Source organism: Cervus canadensis, chromosome 6 (assembly GCF_019320065.1).
Source record: "Cervus canadensis isolate Bull #8, Minnesota chromosome 6, ASM1932006v1, whole genome shotgun sequence".
NCBI classification, from domain to species: domain Eukaryota; kingdom Metazoa; phylum Chordata; class Mammalia; order Artiodactyla; family Cervidae; genus Cervus; species Cervus canadensis.
Window position 1 is genome coordinate 70,817,410 of NC_057391.1, and position 18,206 is coordinate 70,835,615.

At 38.8% G+C, this 18,206-nt stretch overlaps 1 protein-coding gene across 4 annotated transcripts in view; it reads right to left on the reverse strand.

Annotated features, from left to right (window-relative positions):
* The window catches only part of WDR89 (WD repeat domain 89), a 42,475-nt gene extending 24,525 nt beyond the window's left edge, over window positions 1–17,950 (reverse strand). For 2 of the 4 annotated variants that reach the window (XM_043472251.1, XM_043472252.1), the window contains exons 1-2: window positions 17,867–17,946; window positions 1,499–1,563 (exon numbers count right to left, since the gene is read on the reverse strand). The gene's annotated coding sequence lies outside the window, so the exon portion shown is untranslated. Of the gene's footprint in view, window positions 1–1,440; window positions 1,564–17,866 lie in introns of all 4 variants that reach the window. The other 2 variants (XM_043472254.1, XM_043472255.1) reach the window with 2 other exon arrangements.
* Window positions 17,951–18,206: the final 256 nt, after the last annotated feature.

Consider the following 18,206-nt stretch of genomic DNA (forward strand, 5'->3'; position numbering starts at 1 on the left):
AAGGTTTTAACTATTTGGAGTTCAATTTGTAGCAATCCTTTCCCCTGATCAGGTTTTATACAATAATGACACATTCTTGTAGGATGGATTTGCTTTGGAGTTTCCATGTATTGGTGCTGTAGATTCAAAATCTTAGTTACCATTTTTTTTTTCTTTCTGGAGTCATCTTATATGGTGTGAGCTCATTTAATAGCCAGATTGACAAGGTCAGGGGTGAACACTCTCTCCCCTTTGATACAGGTTCTTTTGACCAACAATGATAAGTCCTTATGTAGGCCATTTACACATATGGAATTAAAAGCCACCTGAGAGGACTCAACATCTATAGGGAGTCCAGAATTCCCTTTGGAAACGGTTTGGAGTTTGTTGTTAATAGTCATGGAAGGATTCAGCAGGCTTTTGGATGCATACCTGACTTTAATTCTAGTCCACAGGTTTTGGGAAGGCTCCAGGGATGGCTTTGTGTAGCCGTTTGGCTCTGCCATGAGGTTAACCATATAAAAGGACTAATGGTTGGTTTAACTTAAACCCTAGAAATTGTTCAGGGTTTCCCCAAGCCGCAGTTTTAATCCACTTTGGGGCTTGACCTTCTCCAACAAGCAAGTAAACTAATTAACAGAGATGAGAGAGATGAGGTTGGTGGGTTTGGGTTACAGCATTGAATTCTTCAGCAAATATATTGGGATCCTCAGTTACTAAGGGGAAATCCTTTATTATAGCCATTATGTTGCCCTTTGTCCATGGGGTGTAGGAAATCTACGGCAGTTTTTAGTAGGATCCTAAAAAGGTCTAATTTTGAAAAAGAAGGTCTTAATAGGTTCTGTTTGGTAAGGAAAGTAAATTCAGAGAAGAGATTCAGGAAGGGAAAAGGGAGATAAGGAGGAGGTGGAACAGTGGGGTTAGAAAGGACCTTAGTGAGCACTGAGGAAGGGACCTGGGATTTCTTTAATCCATCTTTGGTTGTTTATTTGCCTCAGTTAATTTAGAAACAATAAGGAGGCAATTTTAGAATCCTGAACATTTAGTAGCCTCTAGATATCAATTAAAATAACCATCCTACTCAGATTGCTTAATATGGTAGCCATGGTCTTCTAACTTAGTTCAAAGAAAACAAGTTTGGAGAGATCAAAGTTTCCACACAATGGCCATTGGAGTTCTGTGTTATCCTTAGTAAGATTGGTCTATTTAGTCAAACACGCACAGGAGGAAAGGCCATACATTTTTTTAACATAAAACCAGCTAGGATCCCTCAAGGTGGTGGTTGTGGGGAGTACTTTAGTACATTCAGTACTAAATGTACCTTTAGTACATTCAGATGACTGGATACAATTATCAGAAACAAGAGTACTTACCAGAAGGACAATCTGTCTCTATCTAGATCCTGAATAAAGTAGGAGAGCTCAAACAAAAGAAGGCAGCTTGAGCTCTGAGGAGACTTACCAAAGTTAGAATGGCTCATAGAAGCTAAGTGCAAAGGACTCAACTACAAGAAACTCACTTGATTCCACAGGTTCAAGTGGTTGGTGCCTTCAGATCCCACTTATGACACCATGTAAGGTCAACCTAAAAGAAAAGAGGTAAGCTGAGGCAAACACAAGATACCAAACGTATGTGTATGTTAGTCGTTCAGTCATGTCTGATTCTTTGTGATCCCATGGATTGTAGCCTGCCAGGCTCCCCCGTCCATAGAATTCTCCAGGCAAGAACACTGGAGTGGATTGCCATTTCCTTCTTCACAAGATACCAAAAATCGAGTTTATTCTGGAGTAGCAGAGATATTGTAATTCAGGACATGCAGCTGCAGTGAGCTATAGGTGAGTCCACTGAAGAAGGTTAAGAATGGGTTGCATTCACGGGCAAGGAGTATAAAAGGGGAGAGCCCAATTAGTGGCCATGCAGAGTTAACTGGCTCAAAGATGGGGAGCAATTCATTGGTCAGAGGTTAAGTTTCAATCTTTTATACATCAGGCATTTATGGAATATCAGTCTCTTAGTCTTCAAGTTTTGCTGTTCTGAGAGCTAAAGTGCAAGATTCTCCATTTTGTATCCTTTAGTTTCAAGTCCGATTAAAACCGTTTGTAGTTTTATCTGCATCAAGCTGGAGGGACATGTGGGGGTAGGCAAAGGAGGATGTACAACAGACATTTGGATACATCAGCTTACAACTCAGGAGGAAAGTACAGAATTGGATCATTGACCTATAGGAAGTAGGCAGTGGTTAAAAACTGGGAAAGTTGATGAACCTCCTGAAGGGGAATTATACAGAATGATATACAACAGCAGGTCAAGAATGGAACCTTGAAACACCAGTTAAAAGAAATGGGCAGAAGGAAAATAAAAACTATAAAGGAGACAAGGAAAAAAGAAACAGAAGGACCCCCAAAAAGTAGCCAAATAAGTATTAACTTATCATTAATATCTAGGATCCTGAATCAGTCTCTTCACAAGCATTGCTTTATTTAGTCCTACCAATCAGTAACCCTAAAAAACAATCTTTTTATTACTGCCCTTGAGGTGAGGAAACTGAGACTTAGAGAAACAGATACTGTACAATAGCTAAGAGGATGAGTATACTGCCAGACTGTCAAGGTTCAAATCCTGGCTTCACTAGCTTTGTGTTTCAGCTTCTATTCTTTAAACAGGGGTTAACAGTTCCAACCTAATAGGGTTGTTATAAGACAACCTATTAGGGTTGTTATAAGATACAAATTAACTACTACATATTAAGTGATCAAAATGATGGCTGGCCCATAAGACTATTAAGTGTCAGCATAGAAAATTTCAAAGAAATGCAAGCATCAAATGATAAACTTGCAGAATAACTTATTAGATTTCACACACACACACACCCTCATGTTGTTAACTATGTGTTCGTGCTAAGTCACTTCAGTTGTGTCTGACTCTTTGTGACCCAATGGACCATAGCTTGCCAGGCTCCTCTGTCTATGGGATTCTACAGGCGAGAATACTGGAGTGGGTTGCCATTGCCCTCCTCCAGGGGATTTTCCAGATTCAGGGATCGAACCTGTGTCTCTTGTCTCCTGCATTGGCAGGTGGGTTCTTTACCACTAGCAGCACCTGGGAAGCCCATGATTAACCATGACAACTGAAATCAAATTGAATATACAAACTGTGGGAAGAACACCTTAACATTCTTTTAATTTCCACTGTTAATCAGTACTTAAAATAAGATTAAGCCAGAATGAGGCTTCCTGATACTGGAGAGCCTATAATCATGTCACCATATCTCTCATACAAAAGGCTACATTTTATAAATGTTTATAAATTGATAGTTAAAGACATCTTTTACATTTCAAAGTCTAGGTTCACTATTTATTACTCTAAATTAGGTGAATAGCCAAAAGAGATCTGTTGAAATAGAAAAAGAGTGGTAAAAACCCTTAAACATAAATACTTATAGTTTTATGTTTGTGTAAAGATTCAATAGGACAGACCAGTGCTCTTAATCACTCTGTGCCATATCACAGGAAGATAAGAACGTAGTTAAGTTCTAAACTCATTTCCTTTCCTCTGAACACAGTGAGAGATCCTGATATCAGAGAAATAACCAACAAAAGGCGTAATTCTTGAACCATCCTGCAAAAGCCGGATATTAAGAGAAAAAAAATTCCACACTTACTATATAGATCTGATGTGAAGGATAAAAAGGACTGAAAATAATGTACTGTCAAATTTAACTTTACTAAACATGAAAACATTTAGCTTGGACTTAAACTATCAAATTCTTTTTAAATACTTGCCTACTTTGTTCTTGGCACCAATGACTAGAGCCATTAAGCAACAGGTGCAAAAATTAGAGAATGACAAAAAACATCATTCAGGACTTAACTACAAAGTCTCTAAACAGAAGAAATTTAAACTGTTCCCAGGACAACTAAGACTTTCTTAGTTGTTCTTTTCCTCTCTTCCCCTGGCAATATAAATTACTACCTCTATGTGAACTCCTAGCTTTTATCCTCAACACTGATCTCTCTTCAAAATTCTAATCCTGTTTTTCTAATGTGCCTAGACCTCTACCCCTGAACATGCTGCTAAAACTTGAAATTAATTATACTGATAATGTAACTCAAACATATATTCTTCATCTCTGTTAACTGCACAGTCTTCTCAGTCACCAAAACTCAAAATCTCAGAATTACCTTTGATTAAAGGGAGGCCAAGGACAAGATTCCACTAGCTAATAAAGCCTACCTTGAAAATCGCCCTTCACATCCACCTCCTCACTGTTTATCCTGCCACTGTCTTCCTGTTTTCCATTACCTCTAGTCTGCAACTATAATAATCTTCCTCTGTGCCTGATACGGAGCATGACAGGAAACGCTTGATTCAACAGCTGACTCCTGAACAAAGATGGCAAGAATGGGAAAATTTCTTACTTCTTACAGGAGAAACAGCATGTAAGGGTTTTATTCTTAGATGCCAACTTCATCTTGTAAAAAATATTGACATTCAGTATATCACAAATAAAAGCAAATATATGATTTCACATACATTTCTTAAGTTCATAAAACTAAATAATTTTCATAAAAATGACATACATTCTATTGTTGTTTCACATGCAGACATTTGAACATGTGAATTACACAATGTATTTTATAGCATCCCTAGACTCAACAATATTTTAATAGGCAAAATATTTTCTCCACAATACAGCTGCTAAAAGAGTTGCTACTCTTCCCAAGAATCCTACATCATTTTCTTGAGTTATCTAGATAATACCCATGCTTTAAGATCTAGCTAAAAGTTCACCAGTACTACAAAATCCTTCTTAACTCAACCTAAAGTGTTTCTACTTACTCTGAATGCCAAAATACCAACTGTTACTCATTTAGCAATCACATGCTAAATATACTAAAACGTTATTTATCCCTAGTTGTACGTGTTATATATTTATATTTGTTTCTCTCCCCAGTGTAAAGTAGAAATTTCTTAAGGACAGGAACTATATTTTTCAGTTCTCTAATATCAATCTTCTACCAGCTGGAGACTAACTCCACAGCATGCCTCAGGAAATCCTACCTCCCATAAGAGGAGTGTAAAAATACAAACACATACGAAACACACTCGAGAGGCAGACAAGGTGGCAAAGATAAGGAACTACCCACAGATGTAAAACAATGACAGCCAAAGACAGGAAACACACACACAGACCAACCTTTAGAAGCAGCTATCCCCTTTCTAGAGAAATTAAATAGTAATAATCTTATCAATATTGATTAAAAACAACAACAACAACCCATAACCACAGTTTTGAGAAGATCAATTCACTCGACCTCCTAGAAAGCACCATGAAAGCACAACTGAAGAATGAACTAGGATTTAGGAACATCACCCCATATGCAGAAAGTATTTAGCAAACAAACACCTGATGATTTGAATGTTATTTAATAACTAGTCCTACACACCCAAATTCGGAGCAAATATGTTCAAAATGCAACTCTTCTTTCACAAAACATGTTACAGGATCAAAAAATTCAAAATTCCAGTATAAAACACTAAATACTACTTGCTTTGTTCCTATGATATAAACATGTTTTTGATGCCAAAAAAATACATCCAAATTATAATCTTTCAAAATTTTCAAAAATAAACTGATGATTCACAAATTGCATCCTTCCTATTTTTAGAATGGCTCAGGGTATTTGTGTGATTTTCAAGCTCCTTTCTTAGTTCCTAAGAAATACCTTCAGTTCGACTTTACAATTGCAGGGCAGGGTGGGGGAGGGTAAGTTCAGAATGAATAAAATAGCTCTGCAAAAATAATTCAGGGCTACATGAAATACAAATTAACCATAGGCTAATGAAATCAAATGTTTTAAAATAAACTAACCACTATGAAAAATTTAGCTTCAATATCTATTCTCCTTTCTTGAAGATAGATGCCTGTCATGCATGCTGCAGGATCGAAGGATTCATGAAGAAAGAGCAGTCTGACAGAATTAGAACCAAGATAAAAATACGCTAACAAGCAGCCAAAAGTTGGAAACACAACGGAAAATGAAGGAACATGTCTCTGGGATGTACCTAGTCATTATGAGTGTGCTAAAAGGTGTTAATGGTAGAAAAGGAGACACTCTTTTCATGGGAAAACATCTGCACTAGAAGTGAGGGGGCCTTACTTTTTTCGTTTTTGCATGTGACCCTTAGTAAATCACAGATTCGGTCTGAATCTTAGTTTCCTCACATTTCTACTTACTGTGTTTACTGATTCTTCTGTATACATCAGTGACATTAACAGTAACTAAGGATGGACTGAACTTGTGCTATAATCCAGGCACTGTTCTAAATGTCTTATATGAATATCTCATTTAACCTCCCAGACAACCCTACGATGTAGATTCCCTATTTTATAATTAGGAAGTAAAGCTTGAAAGGGTAGGTGACATGCCAAAAGTCACTCAGCTCACAAATGTAGAACAGGGACTGGAACTCAAATCTGGCTTGAGTCCACAGTCTTAAATACTTCCTTATACCACCTCCCAAATGATATAAAGAACATATTTCACAAAGCATTCTAAAATGGCCATTCAGGATTTCCCTGGTAGTCCAGTGGCTAAGACTGTGCTCCCAATGCAGGGGGCCCGGATTCAATCCCTGGCCAGGGAACTGGATCCCACATGCTGCAACTAAAAGATCTTGCATGCTGCAATGAAGACCCAGAGTAGCCAAACTAAAAATAAACAGTCTAATATAAAGTGGTGCTATTATAATTTTTATTGGCACTAACAAAAATGAATTCATACAACCAAGTGACATATAGTTAAAATATTTAAAGCATATATATGTGGAAAGTCTTCATACTAAGGAAGTTTTTAAAAAGACAGTGGTAATATCAATGATGTGAAATGCAGTGCCAATTTTAGATGCCTAGATGTGCACATTTCCAAATATTTACAGGCTTAAAGAAAGATTTAAAATAATGTCAGAAAAAAAATAATGTCAGGTACAAGATATAATTTAAAATATAAGCCAACATCTAGAGTTTCTTCTCTTCTTGCTATTATTTCACATTAATACTTGATGAATGATATATGAATAAAATCATCAAGGAAGGTATTTACTTAATAGTGTGTGTCAGCCAATACGGTATTCTAACGCATATATATGGAATTTAGAAAGATGGTAATGATAACCCTATATGCGAGACAGCAAAAGAGACACAGATGTTTAGAACAGTCTTTTGGACTCTGTGGGAGAAGGTGAGGGTGGGATGATTTGGGAGAATGACATTGAAATATGTATATTATCATATGTGAAACAGATCACCAGCCCAGGTTTTTGATGCATGAGACAGGATGCTCAGGGCTGGTGCACTGGGATGACCCTGAGGGATGGGATGGCGAGGGAGGTGGGAGGGGGGTTCAGGATGGGGAACACATGTATATCCAAGGCTGATTCATGTCAATGTATGGCAAAACCACTGCAATACTGTAAAGTAATTAGCTTCCAATTAAAATAAATTAATTAAAAAAAATAGTGTGTGTCAGGCCCTGTTTCAAGCACTTCACAAATATTTATTCATTTAACTCTCCTAACAGCCTACAAAGTAGTTATAATTGGAGCCAGTATTCAACTCAGGTAGCTTGGTTTAAGAATCTGTGCTCTTAACCTCACTAGATCTATTGAAATTTAAGAAATGGAGATATTTGCAGATGACATGATACTATATGTAAAAAACCGTAAAGATGACACCAGAAAATTACTAGAGCTAATCAATAAATACAGTAAAGTCACAAGATATAAAATTAATACACAGAAATCCCTTACATTCCTATACACTAACAATGAAAAATCAGAAAGAGAAATTAAGGAAACAATCCCATTTACCAGTGCAACAAAAAGAATACTTAGGAATAAACCGACCCAAAGAGGCAAAAGACCTGTATGCAGAAAACTATAAGACAGTGTTGAAAGAAATAAAAAATGACACAAACAGATGGAGAGATATACCATGTTCTTGGATTGGAAGAATCAATATTGTCAAAATGACTATACTACTCAAAGCAACCTACAGATTCAATACAATCCGTGTCAAACTACCAACGGAATTTTTCACAGAACTAGAATAAACAATTTCACAATTTGTACAGAAACACAAAACACCCCAAATAGCCAAAGCAATCTTGAGAAAGAAAAATGGAGCTGGAGGAATCAAACTTCCTGACTTCAGACTATATTATAAAGCTATAGTCATCAAGACAGTATGGTACTGGGACAAAAACAGAAATATAGACCCAAATATAGACCAATGGAACAAGATAGAAAGCCCAGAGATAAACCCACACACCTATAGGCACCTTGTCTTTGACAAAGGAGGCAAGAATATACAATGGAGAAAATACAGCCTCTTCAATAAGTGGTCCTAGGAAAACTGGACAACTGCATGTAAAAGAATGAAACTAGAACACTTCCAAACACCATACACAAAAATAAACTCAAAATGGGTTAGACTTAAATGTAAAACCAGAAACAATAAAGCTCTTAGACAAAAACATGGGCAGTACACTCTTTGACATAAATCACAGCAAGATCCTCTTTGAACCACCTTCTACAATAATTCTGCTTTGTTGACTAGGCCAAAGCCTTTGACTGTGTGGATCACAATAAACTGGAAAATTCTGAAAGAGATGGGAATACCAGACCACCTGACCTGCCTCTTGAGAAACCTGTATGCTGGTCAAGAAGCAACAGTTAGAACTGGACATGGAACAACAGACTGGCTGCAAATAGGAAAAGGAGTACATCAAGGCTGTATATTGTCACCCTGCTTATTTAACTTATATGCAGAGTACATCATGAGAAACGCTGGGCTGGCAGAAGCACAAGCTGGAATCAAGATTGCCGGGAGAAATATCAACAACCTCAGATATGCAGATGACACCACCCTTATGGCTGAAAGTGAAGAAGAACTAAAGAGCCTCTTGTTGAAGGTGAAAGAGGAGAGTGAAAAAGTTGGCTTAAAGCTCAACATTCAGAAAACTAAGATCTTGGCATCCGGTCCCATCACTTTGTGGCAAATAGATGGGAAAACAATGGAAACAGTGGCTGACTTTATTTTTCTGGGCTCCAAAATCACTGCAGACGGTGATTGCAGCCTTGAAATTAACAGACGCTTACTCCTGGGAAGGAAAGTTATGACCAAGCTAGATAGCATATTAAAAAGCAGAGACATTACTTTGCCAACAAAGGCCCCTCTAGTCAAGGCTATGGTTTTTCCAGTGGTCATGTATGGATGTGAGAGTTGGACTATAAAGAAAGCTCAGTGCCAAAGAATTGATGCTTTTGAACTGTGGTGTTGGAGAAGACTCTTGAGAGTCCCTTGGACTGCAAGGAGATCCAACCAGTCCATCCTAAAGGAGATCAGTCCTGGGTGTTCATTGGAGGGACTGATGTTGAAGCTGAAACTCCAATACTTTGGCCACCTGATGCGAAGGGCTGACTCATTTGAAAAGACCCTGATGCTTGGAGGGATTGGGGGCAGGAGGAGAAGGGGACGACAGAGGATGAGATGGTTGGATGGCATCACCGACTCAATGGACATGGGTTTGGGTAGACTCTGGGAGTTGGTGATGGACCGGGTGGACTGGTGTGCTGCAGTCCATGGGGTCGCAAAGAGTTGGACATGACTGAGTGACTGTACTGAACTGAACTACAAAAATGGAAATAAAAATAAACAAATGAAACCTAATTAAATTTGAAAGCTTTTGCACAGCAAAGGAAACAATAAGATTAAAAGACAACCCTCAGAATGGGAGAAAATAATTGCAAGTGAAACAACTGACAAAGAATTAATCTCCAAAACACATAAGCAGCTCACACAGCTCAAAATCAGAAAAACAAACAGCCCAATCAAAAAATGAGCAGAAGACCTAAAGAGACATTTCTCCAAAGAGACATACAGATGGCCAATAAAACATGAAAAGATGCTCAATATCACTATTAGAGAAATGCAAATCAAAACTACAATGAGAGGAAAAAAAAAAAAAAACTACAATGAGGTATCACCTCACACCAGTCAGAATGACCATCATCAAAAAATCTACAAACAATAAATGCTGGAGAAAAGGAAACTCTCTTGCACTGTTGGTAGGAATGTAAGTCAACACAGTCACTATGAAGAACAGTATGGAGATTCCTTAAAAAACTAGAATAGAACTACACATGTGCATACAAGCTCAGTTGTGTCCAATGCTATGCGACCCCATCAACTGCAGCCCGCCAGCCTCCTCTGTCCATGGAGTTTTCCAGGAAAGAACACTGGAGTAGGTTCTCACTTCCTTCTCTAGGGGATCTTTCCTGCCGAGGAAAGAGTCTCTTGAGTCTCCTGCATTGAAGGTGGATTCTTTAACAACTGCATCACCTGAGAAGCCCCAGACTACCTTATGACCCACTGATCCCACTACTGGGCATATACCCTGAGAAAATCATAATTGAAAAGAACACACATACCCCAACGTTCATGGCAGCACTGTTTACAATAGCTAGGACACGGAAGCAAACTAGATGTTCATCATAGGGTAAATGGATAAAGAAGTTGTGGTACATATGTACAATGGAATATTATTCAGCCATAAAGGAACACGTGTGAGCCAGTTTTAGTGAGGGGGATGAACCTACAGCTTGTTATACAAAGTAAAGTCAGAAAGAGAAAAACAAATATCACATATTAACTCATATACATAGAATCTAGAAAAATGGTATTGATGAACCTATCTGCAGTGAAGGAATGGTGATGCAGATATAGAGAATGGACTTTGTGGACACAGTGTGGGAAGGAGAGGGTGGGATGAATGGAGAATGTAACATCAATATATATACACTACCATATGTAAAACAGGTAGCTGGTGAGAAGTTGCTGTGTAATACAGGGAGCCCAGCCTGCTGCTCTGTGATGACCTAGAGAGGTGAGATGGGGGTGGGTGGGAGGGAGGCTCAAGAAGGAGGTGATATATATATATATATAATTATGGCTAAATTGCATTGTTGTATGGCAGAAAGCAACACAACATTGTAAAGCAATTTTCCTCCAATTAAATAATAATAATAGAAAAGAAATTGAGAAACACTTTTTTTAAAAAGCCAATAAAAAGTAATAATGATCAGGATGAACGTCCACAGAGAGAATGGCGCCATCACTTACCTCAGCATATATACCAATACAAAGGACCATGTAAAAGAAACATATTAACTGATATGAGAAACTAATCTATACTACCAGGGAAACAATTTCAACTATAATGGCACAGAGGTTTCTTTTAATTTTCCTACAAAATTCTATTGTTAGCAACACAATGAAATTTGGAGACAAATATTAACTAACACTAATATTAACTTAAAAAACTTGACAGACAGGATTTTTATTGTATTTTGATCCAGTCAACTTATGAAACAGCAAAATTTCAAAAATCACATGAACTAGTGGAGTTCACAATAGAATTAGTGTTATACTTGAACTCTTTTAAGGCACTACCGATACTTAATATAACCTATTTTATGAAAGAACCACATTTTTCTAAGGACTATAGTATTTGTCATTTCATCTATTTCTCACAACCCTGAAATAGGACAAATACTATTATCCTTATTTTAATAAATAAACTGAAGCTCAGAGAAGTTAAATATTTAACATGGTCTAGATAGATCTGAGTCCAAGTGCTTCTTTTATCACATTATGCTGCCAAAATTTTAAGCTTTCTACTTTTCAAGTTGCTTTATAGCCAAGAAAATTTGGAAAATGTACAGCAGAAAACATAATGAAGTTTTATGGTCTATTTGCTAAAAATCTCATTATTGTATGATGTACAAGTTATTTAACTGAAATGATGAACTAGTTAATTCAGCTAAAATAAACTTGGAACCCAAGAAAAACCTGCATTTAAAGCTAAGTGAGGACTTCCCTGGTGACCTAGTAGTTAAGACTCTATGCTTCTATCGTAGGGGAACTAAGATCTCATATGCTGCGTGGCATGGCCACAAAATAAAAAATAAATAAAATAAAGATAAACAAATCCAATTTAAAATGCATATATGTGAAATAATGTAACTCTACAATAATACTATTTTCTAGGATTCAAAAAAAAAAAACACTTCTATCATTCATCTCAATCACTTAAATGTTAGCTTCCTAGAGATAATCAGTTTCAAAAATATTCATTCCTCTATATTTATTTCATATGAATTACTACAGGGCAAAGAAACAGAGAAGACTAGTGAACCAAAGAGAAACATTTAGTAAGTGAAATACCTTACAAGCATGCTAAGTCACATCAGTCATGTCTGACTCTGTGTGACCCTATGGACAGCAGCCCTCCAGGCTCCTCTGTACACGGGATTCTCTAGGCAAGAATACTGGAGTGGGTTGCCATTTCCTTCTCCCAAGTGAAATACCTTAGGTTTGAATTTGTTTAAAAATTCAAACTACTGGGAGATTTTTTAAAATAATCAGTTAAAAATTAATTACCAAGAAAATACCCAACAAACTGTACCTTAAGTGTACAAAAATATATTAGAGTCTAAAACTGTGTACTATACCCTCCCAGTCCTAAGTCAGGAAGCAGACCACTCACACTGGACTTGCCAAGAAGGTAGCCTAAAACTAATTTTGTAATCGGTAGCATGACACGCATTTTAAGTAATAAAAGCACAGAAGAAGCTGAAAAATAATTTTTTGGAGTAAGTTATTTGTGGAAAAATACTGAGGAATTTTTTTCTTCATGCCCACTTTTATGAGAGTAGCTCAGACCTTGATCTGGTACCCTGCTAACTGTTGACACAAGAGCCATGCCTGGAAAGATCCAAGAGACTGTGGCTGGATACCTGCTCCAACAGAACAAGGATAAATGGCTGTACTGCAATGCATTGTTATTTTCAGGGCAAAGGATGTGAGATTTTTCCTATGGATCTGATGATGGCACAGGAAGGCAGCCAGCTTAAAAAGGACTTGGGCTTCCCTGGTGGCTCAGACGGTAATGAATCTGCCTGCAATGCAGGAAACCGAGTTTCAATCCCTGGGTCAGGAAGATCCCTTGAAGAAGGGAATGGGTGTTGGTGATGGACAGGGAAGCCTGGTGTGCTACAGTCCCTGGGGTCCACGACTAAGCAACTAAACTGAACTGAACTGAGTTCTTGGAATACCGAATGACTGCTTAGACCTGAGTTCTTTCCAATATATCTATCCAATCTTTTTCCAATATATCTATACTTGGATGGTAACACTCATCAGATTCTGTCTCTTGAGAATTATTAATTCCAACCAGACAGGAGAGCAACGGATTGTTACCTTCTGAGTAAAAGCTGAAGTCATCAGAGCTACTATCTTCTTGCTGGGGGAACTGGATGGTATTAATGATGAGGGACCATCAGTCCAGTTCTCCATGATGACTCACGCATATTCTAGCCTTAGGAGGAATGAGACTGAGTCTTTACTGACTTCCTTATAATACATCTCCATCTTCTGAGGTCATGCTTCTTAAACTAGGGGACACACCTATGACTACAGTAAACTGGCTATTATAAAAAGCTACAAAATAAACTCTATTCTCCCTAGAACGGCAATGTTATGATACGGCAACAGTTCAAAACAGTATCAAACACAAATATTATGAAACTGAATGCAACACTCACATGAACTTTTATAACAGACTAGAATTCAAGAAATTTCACTTTTCTAAGGGATTAATTCAGGCTTTGTATCCACATTATCACAGGAATACTCACTTACCTCTTCTATTCCCCAGTGGAAAAGCTGAAGCACCAACTTATGGTAACTAAGGGTCTTTTCACAGCAATCCAGAAGTCACTTAATATTTTTTTCTCTCAGCATATCCTACTAGTCTTTACACTGCACTAGTATAGAAACTATTTTACCCTTCTTTATACCCCTTGTGGCAAGCTAAATAAGGCACCCCCACCCAGAACTTCCTTTCTCTAATTCCTAGAACCTATGAATGTTTCCTTACAAATTAAAGGGATTTTGTAATTACGCTAAGGATCTTGAGATTGACAGATTACTCTGGATTCTCTAGGTGGATTATCTGCCTATAAGATCTTCTAGAACTAACACCCAAAAAAGATGTCGTTTTCATCATAGGGGAATGGAATGCAAAAGTACGAAGTCCAGAGATACCTGGAATAACAGGCAAATTTGGCCTTCGAGTACAAAAGGAAGCAGGGCAAAGGCTAACAGAATTTTGCCATGAGAATGCACTGGTCATAGCAAACACCTTCCTCCAACAACACAAGAGAAGACTCTACACATGGACATTGCCAGATGGTCAATACTGAAATCAGATTGATTGTATTCTTTGCAGCCAAAGATGGCTCTATACAGTCAGCAAAACAAGACAGGGAGCTGATTTTGGCTCAGATCATGAACTCCTTATTGCCAAATTCAGACTTAAACTGAAGAAAGTAGGGAAAACCACTAGACCATTCAGGTATGAACTAAATCAAATCCCTTACGATTACACAGTGAAAGTGACAAACAGATTCAAGGGATTAGATCTGATAGACAAAGTACCTGAAGAACTAGGGACAGCGGTCTGTGACATTGTACAGGAGGTAGTGATCAAGACCATTCCCAAGAAAAAGAAACGCAAAAAGGCAAAACGGTTGTCTGAGGAGGCCTTATGAATAGCTGAGAAAAGAAGAGAAGCGAAAAGCAAAGGAGAAAAGGAAAGATATACCCATTTGAATGCAGAGTTCCAAAGAATAGCAAGGAGAGATAAGAAAGCCTTCCTCAGTGATCAGTGCAAAGAAATAGAGGAAAACAACAGAATGGGAAATTCTAGAGATCTCTTCAAGAAGATTAGAGATAACAAAGGAACATTTCATGCAAAGATGGGCATAATAAAGGACAAAAATGCAATGGACCTAACAGAAGCAGAAGATATTAAGAGGCGGCAAGAATACACAGAAGAACTATACAAAAATGATCTTCATGACCCAGATAACCACGTTGTTGTGATCACTCACCTAGAGCCAGACATTCTGGAATATGAAGTCAGGTGGGCCTTAGGAAGCATCACTATGAACAAAGCTAGTAAAGGTGATGGAATTCCAGGTGAGCTATTTCAAATCCTAAAAGATGATGCTGTGAAAGTGCTGCACTCAATATGCCAGCAAATTTGGAAAACTCAGCAGTGGCCACAGGACTGGAAAAGGTTAGTTTTCAAAGAAAGGCAATGTCGAAAAATGTTCAAACTACACACAATTGCACTCATCTCACACGCTAGTGAAGGAATGCTCAAAATTCTCCAACTCAGGCTTCAACAGTACCTTCAACAATGAACCATGAACTTCCTTTATTTCTGACTATTTTATTGACTATGCCAAAGTCTTTGATTGTGTAGATCACAACAAACTGGAAAATTCTGAAAGAGATGGGAATACCAGACAACCTGACCTGCCTCCTGAGAAATCTATATGCAGGTCAAGAAGCAACAGTTAGAACTGGACATAGAACCATAGACTGGTTCCAAACTGGGAAAGGAGTATGTCAAGGCTGTATATTGTCACCCTGCTTATTTGACTTATATGCAGAGTAGTACTTATAAGCAGAGAATATCATGCGAAATGCTGGGCTGGATGAAGCACAAGCTGGAATCAAGATTGCCGGGGGAAACATCAATAACCTCAGATATGCAGATGACACCACCCTTATGGCAGAAAGCAAAGAACTAAAGAGCCTCAATGAAAGAGAAAGAGGAAAGTTAAAAAGTTGGCTTAAAACTCAACATTCAAAAAACTAAGATCATGGCATCCGGTCCCATCACTTCAAGGCAAATAGATGGGGAAACAATGGAAACAGTGAGAGACTTTATTTTGTGGGGCTCCAAAATCACTGCAGATGGTGACAGCAGCCATGAAATTATAAGACATTTGCTCCTTGGAAGAAAAGCTATGACCAACCTAGACAGCACATTAAAAAGCAGAGACATTACTTTGCCAACAAAGGTCCGTCTAGTCAAGGCTATGGTTTTTCCAGTAGTCATGTATGGATGTGAGAGTTGGACTATAAAGCTGAGTGCCTCATCAAAAAAAAAAAAAAAAAAAAGCTGAGTGCCGAAGAACTGACGCTTTTGAACTGTGTTGTTGGAAAGATTCTTGAGAGTCCCTTGGACTGCAAGGAGCTCCAACCAGTCAATCCTAAAGGAAATCAATCCTGAATATTCATTGGAAGGACTGATGCTGAAACTCCAATACTTTGGCTACCTGATGTGAAGAACTTTCTCCTTGGAAAACACCCTGATGCTGGGCAACAATGAAGACACGAGAAGGGGACGACAGATGAGATGGTTGGATGCCATCACTGATTCGATGGACATGAGTTTGAACAAGTTTTGGCAGTTGGTAATGGACAGGGAAGCCTGGTGTGCTGCAGTCCATGGGGTTGCAAAGAGTTGGACATGAATGAGCGACTGAACTGACTGATCTAAGTGGGACCTATTTGTAAACACAAATGCCCCAGTAAGAGGAAGGCAGAGGGTGATAAGATCACGGAAACACAGGTTTCACAGATGTGCTTTTAAAATACAGGAGCCACAAGTCAAGGAATACTGGCTACTAGAAGCTGAAAAAAGCAAAGAAATGGGACTTCCTCTCAGAGTCTCCAGAAGTAATCAGAACTCAGAAAAGCAGTTAAATGAGCTGAACTATTTTTGCTTTATGCTGTCTACAGCAGTGTAAGATAAGAATACAAACCAGACAAGTACCACTTCTGCATTCATAGGGAATAAAGTCCTGAACCCTGGATAAGCAGCTAAGTGGGCCACATAGGCTTAAGAGGTATTTCAACTCAAGTGGTACTAGGCTGCATGTTATCCATTGTGTGTGTGTGTATATAATATCTTAAATATATTATATATTGCATATTAAAGGTAGTCTAGCTTCCACAGGAAAGAAATTGAAAAGCACAAAGAGTCCTATGTAGCTAACATCAGTAATTTATATTCATTATCTCATTTGATCCTCACAACTCTAGGAAGCAGTCACGTCTGGTACTGAATTCAACTCTGCAGTGGAAAAAGCAGCGGCTGAGAGGTTGATTTGCCCAGTTAAAGGTTAGTAAACGGCTCCTACTCCGATGTCTTTCTACTAGATTATTTTACCTCGACAACAGCAACCGATCTACGTCTAGAAGTTATATTAACTTCTAAAATAACTTCAAGTTAGCAAAGAAAACAAGACCAACATTTTACAAGCAATACCATATTTTAATTTTACGTGCATAGAAACCTAAGGTCACACGCAAGTGGTTAGAAAGAAGCTGAAGAGAACACGTAAACGAGTAATGTGTTTCTCCGCAGGAAAATGAGTATCTACCCTTCTAAGGTGTTGCTGTGTAGATTAAATGACATAATACACGTAAAGTGCTTATCAGAGCAGCTAGTCTCACAGTTCGTACTATATACTCCAGGATGTCTCTTCCCAGAGGAGAATCTGCTTTTCTGACCCGAAAATTAACCAACACAGGAGGTGGGTAGCAAAGAATGTGAGGGGAGGGAGAGCGGGTAGGGGAAAAATAGGTCCCAGCTACCCCTCCTTGAACACTTGACAAACAGACGCCTAGTTTTTACCCAAACAGGACGGCTTCGGTGACACCAACCTAACCCTCAGAAGGTCGGCGGGGCAGTGACGGCATGGGTGTGACCCAGGGGCTCGGATCACTGCACCAGAAGTCCCAACACGTGGCTCCCTCCTCTCACCGCCTCCCCTAATTTCCCTCTGCCCCTAGAGCTACAGGCTCAGCGACTTCGGTTTTCTAGAGTCAACTGGCACTGTCGCCGACCGTCAAGATAGCTGCCCATCCCAAGAACCTTAACCACCCCAGGCCTGGAAAATATACCTGACCGGGAAGCCCGCGACTGGTTCGGGAACGAACTCGAGCACAGACTCGGAGCCGAGCGGACGACCGGAACTCCACCCTCCAACTCTCTGATTGGATAAACGCGCAAAGGAGCCCGCAGAGGATTGGTCAACAGTAGAGAGGCGGGCCATTGCCCGGGGAGGGGACAGAGGTGGGGCGGGGAGGTGAGAAGAAACGCCGGGAGTTGGCCTCTTTCCGGATTGGACGAAAGCTAGACATCTGCGCAGACGTAGACCCAGCTTCCGTATAGGGACGGGCAACATCGCCCTTTACGTTACGGAAGTACGTTCCGTTAGCGGAAGTTTTAATGACTCATTGG